The following is a 17243-nucleotide window of genomic DNA, read 5'->3' on the forward strand; positions in this document are numbered from 1 at the left end:
AAAATTCATTACATAAAACTAGACAATTCAAAAATAGCTTTTGACCTTCAGGGATGTGAATGGCTACTTATACCCCCTTTCTGGGAAGGTGGCTGGGGCCCTCCCTGTGCCAATGCTTGATCCCTTGGGTCATCCTAGTCACCTTCAGGGATCTCTTGTTCTCTTCTGGGACTCCAGATAGGAGTCTTGGTTGGGTGGGGTTGGGGGGAACCACTCTCTGCCTGCCCAGCCCAACCTACAAGTTATCCTGTTCTTCTCTGAGTTTGCTCGGGGGCTGGGGAACATCTCCTTTTCTGAGACATTCTTTGTGACCTTTCTATAGACCTTAATTTAAAATCTGAGCTGAGGCTGGGGTCCCCAGGGGAATGTGAAGGCTGACGGGGATCAGGAGGGGTTTGCAAGGAAACTCCTCACACCAGCCCCCTGGAATGTGAAAAGGCTGGTTGTGCTTTCAGACTCTCTCTGGCTTCATGGCATACATTTCCCAGAGTGTTGGCTTTTCTCAACAATGCCTCTCTGCCTCGTTTTCCTTCCTGCCCTGGCCATCGGCAGCAGTTACTGTTAATAGCTCCCATTTGAAAGAGGACTTACTCTGTGTCAAGTATTTCACTTTAAGTAATCCAATTTAGTACCTATATCAACCCTATGAACCAGGGATTATTGTCTTTTTAGATGTGGGAACTGAGGCTGAGGGCTAAGGGGTAACATCACTTGTCCGAGTAACACAGCCATTTACCGGGAGAGAGAGTTTTGGGCTTTAAACTTTTATTGTGAAATTTTTCAAATATACACAGAAGTAGAAAGACCAGTGCATGTCCATGCACTTATCATCAGGCTTCTTCACTCTTTATCTGGAAGTGCTGGCCCCAGGTTTTCTGTGGCTTCAGCATACAGCAGGATACCTTTGTGTGAATTCGGAGAAGGGACACTTCCTCCAAGCTAAAGAGGTGGGTAAGCAGAGCGCAGGCTAGATTCCAGCCCCATTTGCCCCCTTGGACAGGAACCTTACGAAGTGAACAGCTCACACAACTGTGTATGGCGACCTTCTCATCTAGCTTTCGGCATGAAGAGAGGAGACTGTAGCCAGCCACCAGGCCCTGACAGTGATGATGTCTCTGGCTGGTCCTCAGCTATGCGGGGTCACGGGAGAAGAGCTCAATCGCTGGGGACATCTTGGGCTAAAATAGATTAAGCTGGGGGGGGGGGGGGTGGGGGGATTCCCAGAGGAGAGACTTCTGCTGCAGAGGAGGGTGAGGAGGGTGAGGGCCGATGAGTCGTGTCTTTTGCTGCTCCTGTTTTCAACCGGCCACCACTGTCCTGATGACTCGTGGCTGGTGCCTTCTCTCCTGTGTTCTGTGCCCAGGGCTTGGGAAGCACTTGTGTGTGGCCACGAGGCAGGCGGGAGGGGAGCTGGTTGCACGCAGGGTGTGAAAACCTGGTGTGAACTCCCTCTTGGCTGCCACCCTCCTAGAGTCTCTGGGACAAGCTGCCTTTGCCTCCCAGAGGCACACCTTTCCTCAGTACTCAGTTCAGCCAGAGGCTGTCTGGGAGGGCCCGCTCTCCCACCACCACTTTTAGTCCCAGAGCGGGGCCTGTGGGTCACCAGATGAGGAGCTTCTTGAGGAGGGGGACAGGGCTGTTTTTCCAATGGTGCTGTTGGTTCTCCCCACAGCAGCATCTGGCACTGGCGCTCTGGAAATATTTCTTTTCTTTCTTTCTTTCTTTTTTTTTTTTTTTTAAGATTTTATCTATTTATTTGACAGAGATCACAAGTAGGCAGAGAGTGAAGCAGAAGAGGGTGGGGGAAGCAGGCTCCCTGCTGAGCAGAGAGCCCAATGCGGGGTTTGATCCCAAGACCCTGGGATCATGACCTGCGCCAAAGGCAGAGGCTTTAGCCCACTGAGCCACCCAGGCGCCCCACTGGAAATCTCTCTTAAATCAACAGAGGCAGCATCCTTCTGACTGGGGAACTGTGCTGAGGGGATCAGTAACTTGTGAGCCTCAGTCAGGAGGCTAGACTGTGCTGCAGTGATGATGGAATCCTGACCCCCCAGTGGCCTGACACAATCTAGGCTTGTGGAAAAGTCCAGTGCAGTTAGGAAGTCCTCCCCCATCTGTGGCCACACCTCTGGACTATGGGGCCTTCAGAGTCACCACAGGAGCAGAAGATAGGGGCACCCCCTGGCTTAGCTGCGTTGCAAGGAACTGACACCCCTTACTTCCGTTCACACTTCATTGGCCAGAACTAGTCCCATGGGTTCAACCTAACTGCTAGTCACACAGTCACAGTTGCTCACAGTCACACAGCCGGCTGGGACATTGGGAAATATAGGGGGTTGGGAAATATAGAGGGGCAAGGGGCTGCCTTCATGCTTTCAAAGATGAGTACTTTGTATTTCTTGCCCGTGGCTTTAGCCCATTGGAGTGCCTCTGGCCTAATCACTTGTCCTCAGTTGCCATTTTCCTTTTACACTGACAGGAAGGGAACACCTGCCACTTCCTTTAATCCTTAAAGAGAAGGAGGCATGAGATGGCACTGAAGAAGACCCACAGCAGCGATTTTAACCTCTCCTTTTTTTTTTTTTTAAGATTTATTTATTTATTTATTTGACAGACAGAGATCACAAGCAGGCAGAGAGGCAAGCAGAGAGAGAGAGAGAAGCAGGCTCCCTGCTGAGTAGAGAACCCGATGAGGGACTCGATCCCAGGACCCCGAGATCATGACCTGAGCCGAAGGCTGCGGCTTAACCCACTGAGCCACCCAGGCGCCCTTTTTTTTTTTTTTTTAAGATTTTTTTAATTTAAGTAATCTCTATGCCCAAGGCAGGGCTGGAACTCAGCACCCGGAGATCCAGAGTCACATGCTGCACTGACTGAGCCAGCCAGGCTCCCCTTAACCTCTCTTTTATTACACGTGGGCCCTGAGTCACCTCGCCTCACCTTCATTGAGTCACCTCACCTCTGTGAGTCTGTGAGCCTCTTTCCTCATTTGTAAAAGGAGGATAATAACCCAGCCCATCTCTTAGTTCTGACTCCACTGATTGCAAGTAACAGAAACCAGCCAGAGCTGTTTGAAGTCTCAGGGGAATGGAAGAATTGAGGCTAGGAAATATGGCTGGCCTCCCAAGTGTCTACAAGGGCAGGACACCATTGCTTCTGTGGCTGTGTGCCAGATATCATGGCCCCTCAGCTTCCACCTAGACTGGCTCTGGTTCCAGGAACCATCAGGCTGAAGGGTAGCTCAAAACCTTGATTCAAATTCCTGGGGAAAGAATCTGATTGGCCCATTTGTGTCAGCTGTCTCCTGTTGGTCCAACCAGCTATAGCCAGGAGCATAGGGTCTATAAGGTATTGACAAGGCTTGGGGGCTTTCCTCTGTGCATGGGGGTGGAGACAGTCCTCAGAATGGGGCCTGTGCTTACCTGGTTCAAGAACTGTGGAGTAGTAACATCTGGAAGAAAACTGTGAGAACTGTAAAGTGCTGCATTAATGGGAGCTGGCATGTTGGTGTGTGATTTCTCATTAGGAGTCTGGGAGATTGTACCACCTTGCAGGGGGATGAGAGAGAGACAATGCTGTGAGAGAGGAGCCTACTTTATTTTTAAAAATTTTATTTACTTATTTGAGAGAGAGAGAGAGATTGAGAGAATGAGTGGAAGGAAGGGCAGAGGGAGTAGACTCTGCAGGGAGCAGAAACAGGAATTGATCTTAGGACCCTGGGATCATGATCTGAGCCCAAGACAGCTGCTTAACTGACTGAGCCACCCAGGTGCCTGGAGGAGCCTGCTTAAAAATAATAATAATAATAAAAAAATACACATACACATACACACACACACACACTCTCTCTCTCTCTGTCTCTCTCTCTCCTAGAGGCAGAGGAGCTGTTTGTTAGAAGATCACACAGAGCCTGGACCAGAAGAAATGGACAAGACTAGATTGGGGTGTTGCCAGGAGGTCAAGTTAAGTTTACAGGCCATTAGACCATAACACTGTAAAAGAGAGAGTGCTTCACATGTGCTCTCATCTGTGTAAGTATGGACTTCCATAGTTAAAACTGTGATCTGGAAAGGATCTTAGCCCAAGCTATGGCAGTTCGTTCCTTGTCTGATACTGTCCCAGCCGGCTGTGTGACTGTGAGCAAGTCACTTCACCTCTCTGGGCTTAGTTCTCTGAAGACTGTAGTGCAGTGTATGCATGTGTCTATGTAACGTGGGGTTAAGTCATAGAGTCTGGAATTAAGACAGCTGGGAGTGAACCCTTTTTTTTTTCACTTTGTTAGCTATATGACCTGGAGAAATTTCTTCACCTCCTTGAGTCGGGGTTTCCTTGCTTGTGACGTGGGGATATTTGTAGTACTTTCCTCATATGCTTATGGTGGGGATTACATGATATAGTATCAGCTAGTATTATTAATAGAAGCCAAAGCTGGCCAATTGCAGGGACAGGGACCTATGACATGGTGATTCTGCATGCCCAAGCCCTTTGATTAGAAAGAACACAAGAGCTGTGTAGCCTGGCGCAGGGGGTGCAAGAGGAAGCCCCGGGAAGCTAGGGAGCTGGAGGAGCACGGGGAGACTGCTGGCAGAGGCAAGCAGGGCTAGCCCGCTGCCGCTCACGTCCTTCTATGAATTCAGTTCTGCCAGCACTACCAGGTGCAGGGTGAAGCTTACAGCCCCAGGAGCGCGCGCCCGCCCACCTCTCCTCCCACGCCCCATCTGCTTCCAGCAATTCGTTGAATTCGGGGTGGCTCCTTCTTTTCCGTTCTGGGCCCGGGGTGGGGAGGTGCGGCTGGGGAGGCTGTGGGTCCGACAGCCTGCCCAGGTTTGGGATCGCAGTGCTTCCCGCTGTGAAACTGCTAATCCGGGAGAGCTACGGAAGAGATGAAGGAACCCTTATGAGCAGAGCAGTTTGAGGGCTGAATTATTTGGAGGCTGCGCTCTCTCCGGCCGGTCCCGGGTGGGGGGGGGGCGAGGGAGGAATGTGGGGCCGGCGGCGGCGGCAGCCGCTGGGCCGCTAGGCCGCTCTCAGGGCCCGGCCTCCAGGGCCGGGCTGCGCCTTTGTCCTGGGGGCCGCGCCGCGGTGGCCTCCTGCAACCCGGGGCTCCAGTTGCAGCCCGGCCGCGGCCTCCGGGGCCGGTCCCCCTCGGCTCCCGGGGCGCGGCGATCATGAGTGGCAGAAAAAAGTCACCCCATTAGCTGCCGGAGGGTAGTGTCGCCCCGAGCGCGGGCGGGTCTGGGAGCCCCTGCGGGCGGGGGGCGGGGGGGGGCGGCCGCTGGGCTGCTGGGGGATGGGGGGAGCCCTAATCCTCTTTCGGTTCGTTCAGGATTATGTTTTGAGCCGAAGACTTGTGGAAAATCTGCGCCTCCAGCAGCTGCGGGGCCCAGGAGAGGGTGCTTGGGGCCGGGCGGGTGTCCCGGTGCTGGGGCCTGCGGGGTACTGCCAAGGTGGACCGTGACCATGGCAACCCCTGCCCCGGACTGCGGTAAACACGCGCTTTCAAAGGGGGCCTTGTTCCCTGCGGGAGCCCTTCAGTTCCAGCCCACTGGGGCTTTTCAGTCCTGGGGAGGAAAGGGAGGGCAGTGGAGAGGGGCGGGCCTGTTAGTGAGGAAGTGTCACTCGGGTCCCCGTCTCCCCGCCCTAGGCATGTTTCCTGGAGGCCCCAGTTTCCAAAGCTCCTGCTTCTGGGGAATGAAAAGAAGTGTAAGCATCAGGAATGCGTTCAGTCTCCAGGCAACAGGGTGTGTGTGTAATTGAGGGGAGGGAAGGAAGCTTGGGGGAAAAAAAAATCACCATCCCGCTGGCCACCTCAGAGTGGAAGGCCTTGGTGCCCCAGACTGATTTCAGCAAGCTAGCGGGGGCCACGGGAAGCAGATCTTTAAGACTTACTCATCCTTTTTGGCCCTGAATAGCAAATGACTACAATCTCCCAGAAAACATTAAATCAGTCATTTAATGTAATGTAATCTCATTGGCAATTTGTATTCTTATGTATGAGCCAGTGAATCTTTGTGAGAAGGCTGATCTTGGGAGCTTGAGAGCCTTCGTTGTCTTGGTGGGAGCCTGGCCCCTGGATTCCCCTCCCATCATTTTGTGTTTCAGCTAACCCAAGAGTAAAAACCGGGAAGGATGCTTGGCTGCTCACTAAGCACCTACATCATTTATGAGGTCTCCTCTGTGTGTGTGTGTTACCAAATGAGTAAGTGATGAGTCCATTTCCATTTAGGGAAGGTTGGGGTTGTAATCAGATCTTTTCCCTTGACGCTGCTTTCCTCTCTTTGTCTGAAGAGGGGGCCGGCAGGGGCAGCTTCAGGTGTGGGGAGAGAAGACAGAGGATGTAGATCTAGGTCTGTTAGCTGTGAATGATGGCCAGCCCTGTTTGTCTCTCAGCTCTCCCAATCCTCCTGGGATCCTTGAAGGATGTGTGAGGAAAGATCCTAGTTGTTCAGCCTCAGAACATAGCTCATTCTGGGCCTGCTGACATTATTTTCAAGTCCCTGTCAGTCCAAGGACCACAGCATCTGGTCTGTTAGACTAGAGAGTCCAGTACTGCTACTGACCTCCAGCGTCACCCCTTCATTCTGGCTGAGAGCGGTGGGAATCCACAAAGTTGAGAATACGGAGGTGGGTGTCCTGACTGCTCAGCCAAGTTTCCTTATACCCAAGGGAGAGCAGGAAGGGTTCTCATTCACAGGTTGGACACTGGGAGCAAAATCTGGTGCCTAGATTTTCACACACCCTCATGCCTTCTGTCCCCTCTTCCTCCTGAAGTTTGAAAGGCTGTAAATTCTTCATTTCATATGCCATTGAATTTGGAGGAGATGGCGCTATTTGAAAGGTTTCTTCATCTGAAGGTGGAGCGGAGAGAGCTCAAGAACTTTCCAAAATTTTCTGATCAGCCCAGAATAGGAGGAATTTACTTTGAGCTTTGTGGAAGGAGGGAAAAAAAGAAGATATTGCTCATGGGTCTAGAGAGATCCAGTTCTTTTTTTTTTTTTTTTAAAGATTTTATTTATTTATTTGACAGAGAGAGATCACAGGTAGACAGAGAGGCAGGCAGAGAGAGAGAGGGAAGCAGGCTCCCCGCTGAGCAGAGAGCCCGATGCGGGACTCCATCCCAGGACCCCGAGATCATGACCTGAGCCGAAAGCAGCAGCTTAACCCACTGAGCCAGACAGAGAGGCAGGCAGAGAGAGAGAGGGAAGCAGGCTCCCCGCTGAGCAGAGAGCCCAATGCGGGACTCCATCCCAGGACCCCGAGATCATGACCTGAGCCGAAAGCAGCAGCTTAACCCACTGAGCCACCTAGGCGCCCCGAGAGATCCAGTTCTAATGGATGCACCAACCAGCATAGTACAAGAACATTAAGGTCTTGTAAAGTGACTGCCATTCTTGTCTCCTTGTGGAATCTGAAACCAGAACCAGGGTGTGTGCAGGGTGGGGCTCAGGCATGGGTGAGTTCTATAAGCTCCCCAGGGGTCCCTCCTGTACCACCAGGGTTATGGGCCATCCCTCCAGTTCAATGTCCACAAATGGCGATGATTTTGTGCCCCAGGAGACACTGGGTGTGTGGTAGAGACATTTTTGGTTGGCACAACTGGGGGTGGAGGTGCTCCTGGCATTTGTGGCTAGAGGCCAGGGATGCCACTAAACATCTGCCAATATACAGGATAGACACCCCCCCTCCCCCCCGCCGCCGACCCTGCAGTGGAGAATGATCTGGTCCCAAATGTCAGGAGTGCCCAAGGTTAAGGCGTCATGCTCTTGTGCCTGCACCAGACCTTCTGGAGATTTGTGCTGAGCAGGATTCTGAGAGAAGGAAGGATGGGTGGCTGGGGGAAAGGAGCCAGGTGGGAGCATTGTGCAGGGAAACAGCACATGGATGGAAGGGTCTGGAGGCAGGAGAATGATTCGGTTTTTGCAAAGGGGGAAAAAGCCTTGTGGTTTCGCAAGAGTCATCTGAGGTGTAGAGGTTGGGTTCAGCGTGATGACCCTGGAGATGGGCTTGCATTTTGCCCAGCGACTTCTGGTTAGGACCTCAGGCCCTCTCTCTGGCTGCTGGCTGTGAGTGTCAGTAACCCTCGGGCCTCTCTCTCTTCTCTGTGGGAGTGAAGGAGCCCCTCTCAGGTACCGTTGGCTTCAAATGCCCAGTCCCACTGTGGGGCTGGCTTTCCCGAAGCTTATGCATGTCAGAAAGCTGCTCACTTTCCGTCCGGCGCCAAAGCAGGCAGTGCCCTTTGTCTTCGTTAATGGCTTGGTGCGTGGCTTGGTGCGTTCTTTCATGAGTTTCTGTTCCTTAGAGAAGGGAAGGGAAGACCCTCGTCTGCTGAGTCCACACTGTATGCCCACTTTCTGATAGTCCTGGCACATGGCAGTTGGTCTTTTTTTTTTTTTTTTTAAGATTTATCTATTTGAGTGGGGAGGGGCAGAGGGAGAAAGTCTTCAGGCAGACTCCCCTCTGAGCGCAGAGGCTGATGTGAGGCTCGATCCCATGACCCTGAGATCCCAAGCTGTGCCAAAACCAAGAGTCAGATGGTTAATGGACTGAGCCATCCAGGTACCCTGGGCCATAATGTCTTTTGAATAAATGAGTAAGTCCTTCAATGAATGGAAGATCTGGACTGCCTTCTGTGAATTGCCCCTTTCAGAAGCACATAGTCCTTCAGTCCTTGTGCCATAAGTTGAATTAGGAGAGACTGAGATTGACCATAAGGAGGAAGGTCGCTATTGTAAGAATTTTCAGGGAGTGGGACACATAATCTGAGGGTGACCTGAGGGAAGTGGAGACCATTCCTATTTGGAAGGGAGCTGCTCGTGGCCCTTTCTGGCTGCTACGAGGGCATATTTTTGCCCTGCTGGGGTGACTCACATTATACTCCTTCCTCTGAGGCTTCCAGCTCTTAATTAGATTTCTTAGCTCTCACAGTAGACTTGAATAGCCTTTGATAAGGAGTAAAAAGTGTGGTCGAACACAGGAGTGTAGTACTTCTCCCGGGGCCTGCCTGGTGGATGTCACTGGCCGGCAGTCTGGCCCACGCAGAGCGAGGCTGTGAGCACAGTTCCCCCAGGATGCCTCCTCTCCTCGACATGCTCAGAGGGAGTAGTCCTCCGAATGTTTGCACATGCTTCCGAGCTGCTTTCTCCACCTTCAGTCAAGCCCTTGGGACAGAAGGTCTTCTGTTTCTGCGACTCAGGGGAAAAGGGCCCCTGGATGTCCCAGGCTCAGGCTGGAGTGGAAAAAGGTATGTTGCAAGAGCTGCATCTGAGCGAACCCAGTCCCACTGAGGCCTTCTGCCTCCCGCAGGCCAGGCCCCAGTGGTGAGCCTTTTCCTCAGCCCTTTGCTGGACTCTGGGCCTGGTCAGGCCAAATTTCTGACCCTAGCCTCAATTCTCCAGGCGCTTGTGCCGTTAGAACCTTGTTCCTTAAGGTCCAGACTCTAGACTAGGAGCCCTCATGTCACCTGCTCAAAATGGGGTCTCGGGCCCCACCCCCCAGACTTCTGGAGTTCGTCTGTATTTTACCAAGATCCCAGTGGTTTATGTGCACAGTCAGGTGTGAGAAGCACTGTGCTAGAGGACTTTGCTTGCTGAGGGGACAACTGAGGGGATGGCTGGAGGCTCGTTTGAGTATGACCTATGGCCCTGTCTTTGCACAGTACCTTTAGAACAGGGCTCCTTTACTAGCCAAGGTGAAGGATGGGTTGTGTTGTTCATTTGTTCAGGGATGGGTGTGTGATCCCAATGAGTATGACTGGTCTGTGCAAGTCCGACGGTGTCCGAAGAGGCAAGCCCACAACTATGTGCTGGGAGAATGGGGCAATGTCAAATTGCCTGGGGTGGGGACCAGAGAGAGAATCCCAAGCAGATCCCTGCTGAGCATGGACCCCCAACACTGCAGGATTCCATCCCATGACTCAGATCTTGACCTGAGCTGAAATCAAGAGTTCAACACTTAACTGACTGAGCCACCCAGGTGCCCCTAGAAATGTCTTTAAATCCTTACCTATTTTCTTTCCCTGTACGTATCTTGCCAGGGACCCATAACTGACAGTTTGTGGATAGTCTGTGAGCAGGGTTTTAGTGGCCCTGGTCTAGAGCCCCGTGTTTAGGATCAGACCCAGGTGTGAACCCTGCCTCTGTCACTTATTTGCTGTGTGTTTTTGGGCAGCTGTTTAGCCTCTCTGAGCCTCAGTTTTGTCATCTGTAAATCAGAGATGATAATGCCCCCACCTCATAGGATGGGAATGAGGATTCAATGAGATAAGCATGGGTAAGGCACAGAGCCCGGTGCACAGAAGGCACCCTTGATAATACCGGCTAATCAAATGGCACCATCGTCATTGTTTAATGTCTTGGAACATCTGACATGAAGACAGTAGCCCTTGTAAAAGCATGCCCTTGTTTTTGGGTAGACAGTGGTCTTTAAAACTAGCAAACTTGTTCGGAACAGAAATTTTTTTCCCCTGCTAATTTCTGATAGTTTAGGGTTACTGATCATGAACTTGCGTCCATGTAGGCCCAAACAAAATCCAGAATCAGAATTGGGACAGTGTTGGAACTTGTTTTTAAGTGATGGAAAGAAGTAATAAACACTGTAGGAAATCCATGTCATCCCGCACCGCCTTGCTGTTACCGCTGTCCCCCGCCTCCTGCGCAATATATCTCGGGCTCACCCTCTCCCAGGCAGGCTGGGTGGAGTTTCCTTGCCAAGTTCCCTGATTCTGCATCCTCCCTTTCTGAAGAAATTTAGGCTACCCTCTTGGCTATTTCTTCAGAGTAAGGAGGTGAAGTGAAGTAGAGGACTCAAGTCAAAAGATCTGTGTTCTAGAGGCAAGTTAGCAAGGCATCACCTCATTGGCCCACAGTTCTTACCTCTTTTTGAGTCCCAGGTCCTTTCAGTGATCTAAAGAGAACTTGGACCCTCCCTTCCACCCTGGAAAGTGAATGCACACACAAACCCATGAATTGTGTGTTTGATTTTGGGGGAGATAGGGTTGGGGGGCAGTCCGTGGACTTCATCAAACCCTCAAGAACCCTTTGCTGAGAATCTCCTACCAGGTTGTAAGCTTCTCAAGGCTTGTTTCTCGTGGACTAGACTATCTAAGTGACCTGCAGAATGGGACAAAGGGGCAAAAGCATGGGCTTGGGGCTCTGAGTTCTGGGGTCTGAATCATTCTTCTGCTACTTGGTAGCTTGTTGACCTTGGATGAGCTACTTATCTCCTCCAAGCCTCAGTTTTCCCATCTATAAAGTGGGGATAAGACAGTACCTACCTCAGTAGAGTAGTTGTGAGATTGGACTAGGTAACATTGGTCAAATGCTCCCGTCCCATCCTTGTGTAGTCTACAGAATGTCCTGTTGCTTCCTGGAGGAGACCCACCTCAGTGATAAGAACCCACACGGCTCCTGTTTTAGGCCATCCATATTTGGACCGAGAGTGTGAGGCTTTCCTTTGAGTGAGTGGCGAGCAGACCCCTTGCTGTAACTCTGGAAAATCTGAAGGGCTGGAGAGTTGTGGAGCCAGGCTCCTAGATGCTGCCTGACCTAGCTGCCCCTGGTCAGCCGTTCCCCTGTGCTGTTGGACTTGGCTCTGCGCGTGGAGATCGCTGCCTCAGGAGCTTCCCTGAAACCCAGAAGGTTGGGGAGGAGCCAAAATGAAGCATGGAGCAGCAGACTCGTTTTTCTCCCCTTAATTAACTCTGTCTCTTTTGCTCCCCAGGCTCTCTGCTGCCCCAGCAATTAGTGGGAGTGTTAACTGGGGTCAGGGCAGTGGCGGGGCTTCCGGGAGCTCCTGGGGACATTGCTGAGGAAGTGCCTCTCAGGCCCCGAATGAGCGCTTTGCCTCCTGCCGCCAAGGCCCACCTATCCCTTGCTGCCCCCTTTTAGCTGAGCGGCTCCAAAAGCCAAGGCCGCCCCCGTGACAGCGGCCCCTCCCCAGCTCTGGCTCAGCTGTTGTGTGAGAATGGCGAGGAGTTAAAGGACTCCAAACATTGGCCCCCACTGGGCCCTTAATGACATTAGCGCACAAAGCCGCAGTGCGGGCCGGCTGCTCTGGGTGCAGCGCCTGGCCTGGCCCTGAACAATTGCCCTTCTGTTCTCATGGCCTGTTTTCCCCCAGCTGCGCCTCCTTTCATCTGGGCCTCTTTCCCAGGGGCTCGGGCGCATTCCCAGGCGAGTGGAATCTCAGTGCTAACCCTCTTACTTCTTCCCTGGCTTCCTTGGTTTTGTTTCCTCCCTCGCCCGCCCTCCCCAGCAGTTCCTGCTGCTCCCGACCCCCCTCCCAGGCTGCGCACAGGGCCGTGGGCTCCGGGGTTAGAGCGTGTGGGTGAATGATCTGGGGGGAGACACGTTAGTGTGCTTGTCTGTGTTTGCAGCTGCTTTGCATGTTGTCGTGAAAGGGGAGTAAAATGCCCCCACTTTATCATGACACCCCACTAATCATAATGATAAACGTCATTTGTTTAGAATTTGATAATTTTTAGAAGTGCTGCCCCAAGGGAGCCTGGGGGGCTCAGTCCATTGAGCGTCTGCCTTTGGCTCAGGTTGTGATCTCAGGGTCCGGGGATAGGGCCCCACAGGGGGCTCCCTGCTCAGTGGGGAGTCTCCTTGTCCCTCTCCCTCTGCCTCTCGCCCCTGCTCATGTTGTTTCTCTCGCAAAAATAAATAAATAAAATATTAAAAAATAAAGGAAAAAAAGGAAGTGCGGGCCCATACATTTCTCACTGCCATGGGAACAGCTGTGTACGATGACCAGGCTGGGCATCCCTGATGCCTCATTCTGGGCAGTGCAGGGACTAGGGAGCTGCAGAGCAAGGGTGGGACTCAGGGCTGCTACCCAGGCTCCCCTGCCTCCTTAGCTTCACCCTTTTTCAGTACCTCTTGCCCATGTCTTCAGCAGAAATGCTGGCCACAGGCGGCCCTCCAGGAGGGGCACTATTTGTGATGGGTGACCTGTGCTTCTTGCCATGAGCTGCAAGTGAGGGACGGCTGAGAACTTGCCTTCCTCCTCTCTCCACTTGACTCTGCCCATTCCCCAGCTTCCAGGGATAAGGCCGTCACTTTGCCTTTTTTTTTTTTTTTAATTTCCATTGAGCTGTTGAGCTATTCCAGATGCTTAGGTCTTTCAAATCTCCAGAGAAGGAAATTCTCTAGCCCTCTCCACATTCCAGTGTCACCCGGCCTTGGCATTCAGCACCAGCCTCCTGACCCTGTGATGGGAACTTCCCAGGAAGGGGGACCTGCAGAACCTGCTTTTTGGCCCCAGGCAGGCCTGCCCAGCGTCCTAGCCAGATGCCGTCTTTGCCCTCCGCAGGCCAGCCACCAGGCAGTGGAGCTCAGGCGGCGGGTGACTGCAAGGGGGGCCCTCCCGGGAGGATCTCTGCCTGCAGAGCCAGGCCTGGTTCCGGCAGCACAGCCCCTGTAATTAGTGTTCTTTAGGAGACAGCTGGTGCCGTTTTTTCGCTTTAAACCCCCTTCCTTCACATTTGCACACGGCTTAGGGACCTGCCATTCTCACTCCCACCGACATTCCCACGAGGCTCCTGAGCCCCATATGGTGAAGCTTGTCTCTTTTATATCCTTGTGCTGGGGCGGGGAGCGGGAATCCGTGTCTGCTGGGGGTCTCCGAGGGGCCTGGGAGCCCTGCGGTGGCAGCTGTCTTCTGCCTTTCTGCCTCGGGCGGAGCGCCTGACTGGGCCTGAGTCTCACCACAAGCCTGTAGAGCACTTTCACGGCTAATGGGCTTTTTGTTGTGTTCCCTGGAGAATTTCAGCCCCTTGGGAACGTCCCCACTACCCCACTTGCTTGTCCAGGTGTCACCCCGCGACAGCCCTGTGGACTCTGGAGGCGCTGTGGCTGTCCCGTCTCATTGCTGGGGGCTGCCTTGGGTTTAGTACCCCCTCCCCTGGCAGGGCTTCACGCCGACTCTCAGATGCCCGGATTGTGGTTAGAATGTGCTCCCCTTCTCCCTGCACAGTTTATGTGCTCACTAAAGAAAAACTGGAAAATGCTTCGTCTCTAACAGGAATGATCATCCCGATCGTTTAAAAATTGCCACCGATAAAATTCAGTTTTATTTCCTTCTGTTCTTTTTTAATGTGCGTTGATGAAAAAAAATCCTTGTACTCCTACTGATTACCGACTTTTGTATGTAGCTTTTTCATGTAACTGCACAAAGAGGGTTTTTTAATGAAATGGCATGATTTCAAAAAATTATTTCAAACGGCTGTATAATATTTCATCACAAGGCCATAGTGCCTCTCTCTCGCACGTCCCCCTGTTGTTGCCTACCCCCTCCCCAACTCGTCTTTGTTTTAAGCCTCAGAACTTTATGGAACATGCAGGCAGGAGCCGTTTGTTTGGGTTGTATTGGTGTAATATTAATCCAGAGCTGGGGCCTCTGCCAAGGCCTCTTCTTGCCAAGGCACAAGGAAGGGCCTGGCCATGGGGTGGGTCTGGAGGGGACAGAGGTTCCTAGCACCATCTCTTCAGTGCTTGGCTTCCTAGTCCTTAAAGTGGGGCACTTGTTTGAGCGGCCTTTGGCGGCATCAGGAAGCTTCTGCTCCTTATGCAGGGGTAAGGCGAAGGGACACAAGTTCAGGTTGGCTCTCAGAGCCCATCAGGGAATTGGTTGAGTCTCATTTCCAGTCTTGGGCCAGACACGGTGGCCCAGGTGCCAGGAGCAGGCTGCTGTGACCCAGCCTGGTCTCCTTCCTTGAGCTGTTTTGGACTCCTGCCCTGTTCCACAAGCAGAGCCTTCCCTCTGAGCCTCCAGGGTATTCCCCTGCAGTCATCGGGTGCTGCTCACCAACCCCATTCTCGAGGGATCAGGGATGGCAGCAGCCTGGACGCTGTCTAGGGCCAGTGCTGTTCAGTCACTCCAAATGGGAGGGTAGACACCAGCCTTTTCTCCCAGTGCCTCTTAATGACACATCTGATGGTGGTAATGATTAATAATAGCAGATGCAAGGACAACAAGCATTCTCCTTTGTGCTTGAGACCCAAAGCTACTTCCAGTTCTCTTGATTTACACCCTTTCCCTTTCTTCCTGCCCCAGTGAAGGGATCAACTGAGGAGTTGAGAGATTTGAGTTCGGAACAGCAGTGTAAAGAGGCAGGGAGGATTGGCCAGGCTTAGGTTCCAATCTGGCTCTGACCTCTGCATGTCCCGTTGTTGCTGACCCACTGAGCCCGTTGCCTCACCCATGCCTCCAATGAAGACAGTGACGTTGGACTTGCAAAGTTGACAGGAGGATCATATGAGAGTGTTTTTGTCAAATTCCCTCTGACGCGGTAGGTGTCCAGTCAGTGTTATTTTGGGGATGTTGGTCAGGGTCACAGAATGCACTGACCTCAAAGCCGGCAGGACCTGCCCAATCAGCCCCCTCCCTGCTCACGTTTTCCCGGTGTTTCCTCCATTGTGCGCATAGCACATACGTAACCAGCCCTAGGCAGGAAGCATTCCTGTTTGGCTGATCGGAGAAGTATGGCAGACCAGAGCTGACATTGTTTTCAGCTCCTGGCTGGGACATCCTGCCAAGTCAGGCCCTCTTGTTCTCCTCCTCGCTCATCCCAGTGAAAGTAACAAGAGCCCTTTCCTTTTGGCTTTTCCTGTGGCGAGTCTGGAGAAGGCAACTCCATGTGAATGCAGGGTGTGGCGTCATGATTAATTTGCAAGTACATCTTTGTGGCTACACTTGTCTGCAGGCTCTTGTTAGAACCTAAAAACCCAACAGGAAACAAAAGAGAGAGTCATCTGGGGACAGGCTTGGGTGCTGGGTCCTGGTGCCCCAGTCTAAGGTCACAGAGTTGACCACTTCCAGGAGGCAGTGAACTCTAGCCTGGCTAGACAGAACCAGCCCTTGACACTGTCCAGAAAAGAATCTTACGAACTTTCCAGCCATCTTCCCAAGACCTTGAGTTTTGGATGTTGTTCCTCCAGAGGCCATCACCTGGGAGCTAATTGAAAATGCAGAATCTCAGGGCTCAGATAAAACCTGCTGAATCAGGAGCTGCATTTTAGCAAGATCCCCACACAACCACACAAGAGGTTTGTGTGCCTGTTAAATGGCGCCGATTTAGATCCGTTCTCAGCCAGGGGTGATTAGAATCAGCTGTAAAATTTTTAAAAAGTACCTATTTCCTAAGTCCCACTCCAGACCGTGAATCAGGATCACTGTAGCTAAGATCTGGGTGCTGGTATTAAAACAGGAAAAAATTCTAGGTGATTCTAACGTGCAGCTGGAGTAGAGAATTGACTTGGATCCCTGTCTTCGAGGTAAATGCTCCAAATGATGGTGATGATGATGGTAAGAGTTGCTGCTTCCTGAACTTCTAGTCCGCAGCAAGGTTATCACCCTTCTCCAGAATCTTGCGTGAAGGTCTTTACGTTTGTCTAGAGTCTCCGTTTAAGCCTGAAGGTGGTAGCCGTGTTACCATCTCATATTTGAAAGCACTGAGGCTCACACAGAGGTGAAGCAAGGCACTGAAGGCCACAGAAGTAGTAGGGCTCGACTGCCTGCCCAGAAGCCTCTTCCGCCATTGCTGGAACCAAAGCTCATAATAGTTTAGATGGCTCTCGTTCTCCTTGGAAAATCTGGCAGGGGACTTTTTTCTGGCACGGTTTCAAGGATGCTTTCAGACCGTGTGGTTTCAAGATCGTTTAGTTTGAGGAAAAGCACAGCGGCCTTGAATCCCGAGATTCATGTGTCCCCTAGAAAGAGGGCATAGAGGAGCAAGGTGAGTGAGGGACAGACAAGTTGCAAATGACTGACAGAGAAACCTTAAGAAATTTTCAAAGGTCGGAGAGACCCAGCCCAGCTCTGTTTGAAGCTAGCCCGTGGGTTGGAGCCAGTCACTTTATCCCTCTGTACCCAAACCCCATGCTCTCCCAGATGAGCGAGGACAGAACTCCCACTGCTCTCTCCAGTTATGCAAAATCTAAGATAACACTGGGTAAACTGAGGCACTGACCAACAGCAAGCCAAACCGCAGACCCCCTAAGCCGTTTGCTCGGGGAGTAGCCGGGAGGCCATGGTGCCGGGACTGGTTGCCACAGGGAGTCAGAGTAAGCCCGGGAGACGGGGAGGACGCAGAACCCAAAGCAGAACCTCCCCAGGACTTGGGAGCCTGCGAAGAAAGCAGGCGAGAAGTGCAAAGAAAACGGGCCAGACATTGAGAAATAGCCCTTTCTTCCGTGTTTTGAACCACGTCCAAACCCAACTTCTAAGTTCGAATAAGGATTTGA

The 17243-nt window shown here is 52.2% G+C and overlaps 1 protein-coding gene across 2 annotated transcripts in view; it reads left to right on the forward strand.

Moving 5' to 3' along the window:
• CUEDC1 (CUE domain containing 1) overlaps nucleotides 1-17243 on the forward strand; it is an 82580-nt gene that overhangs the window by 11253 nt on the left and 54084 nt on the right. The window contains exon 1 of one of the 2 annotated variants that reach the window (XM_044248608.1): nucleotides 3874-4031. The exons of the other annotated variant lie outside the window; for it this stretch is intronic. The gene's annotated coding sequence lies outside the window, so the exon portion shown is untranslated. Of the gene's footprint in view, nucleotides 1-3873; nucleotides 4032-17243 lie in introns of those variants that run through there. 2 annotated transcript variants of the gene reach the window in all.

This window comes from Neovison vison, chromosome 5, assembly GCF_020171115.1.
Source record: "Neovison vison isolate M4711 chromosome 5, ASM_NN_V1, whole genome shotgun sequence".
Lineage (NCBI taxonomy): Eukaryota > Metazoa > Chordata > Mammalia > Carnivora > Mustelidae > Neogale > Neogale vison.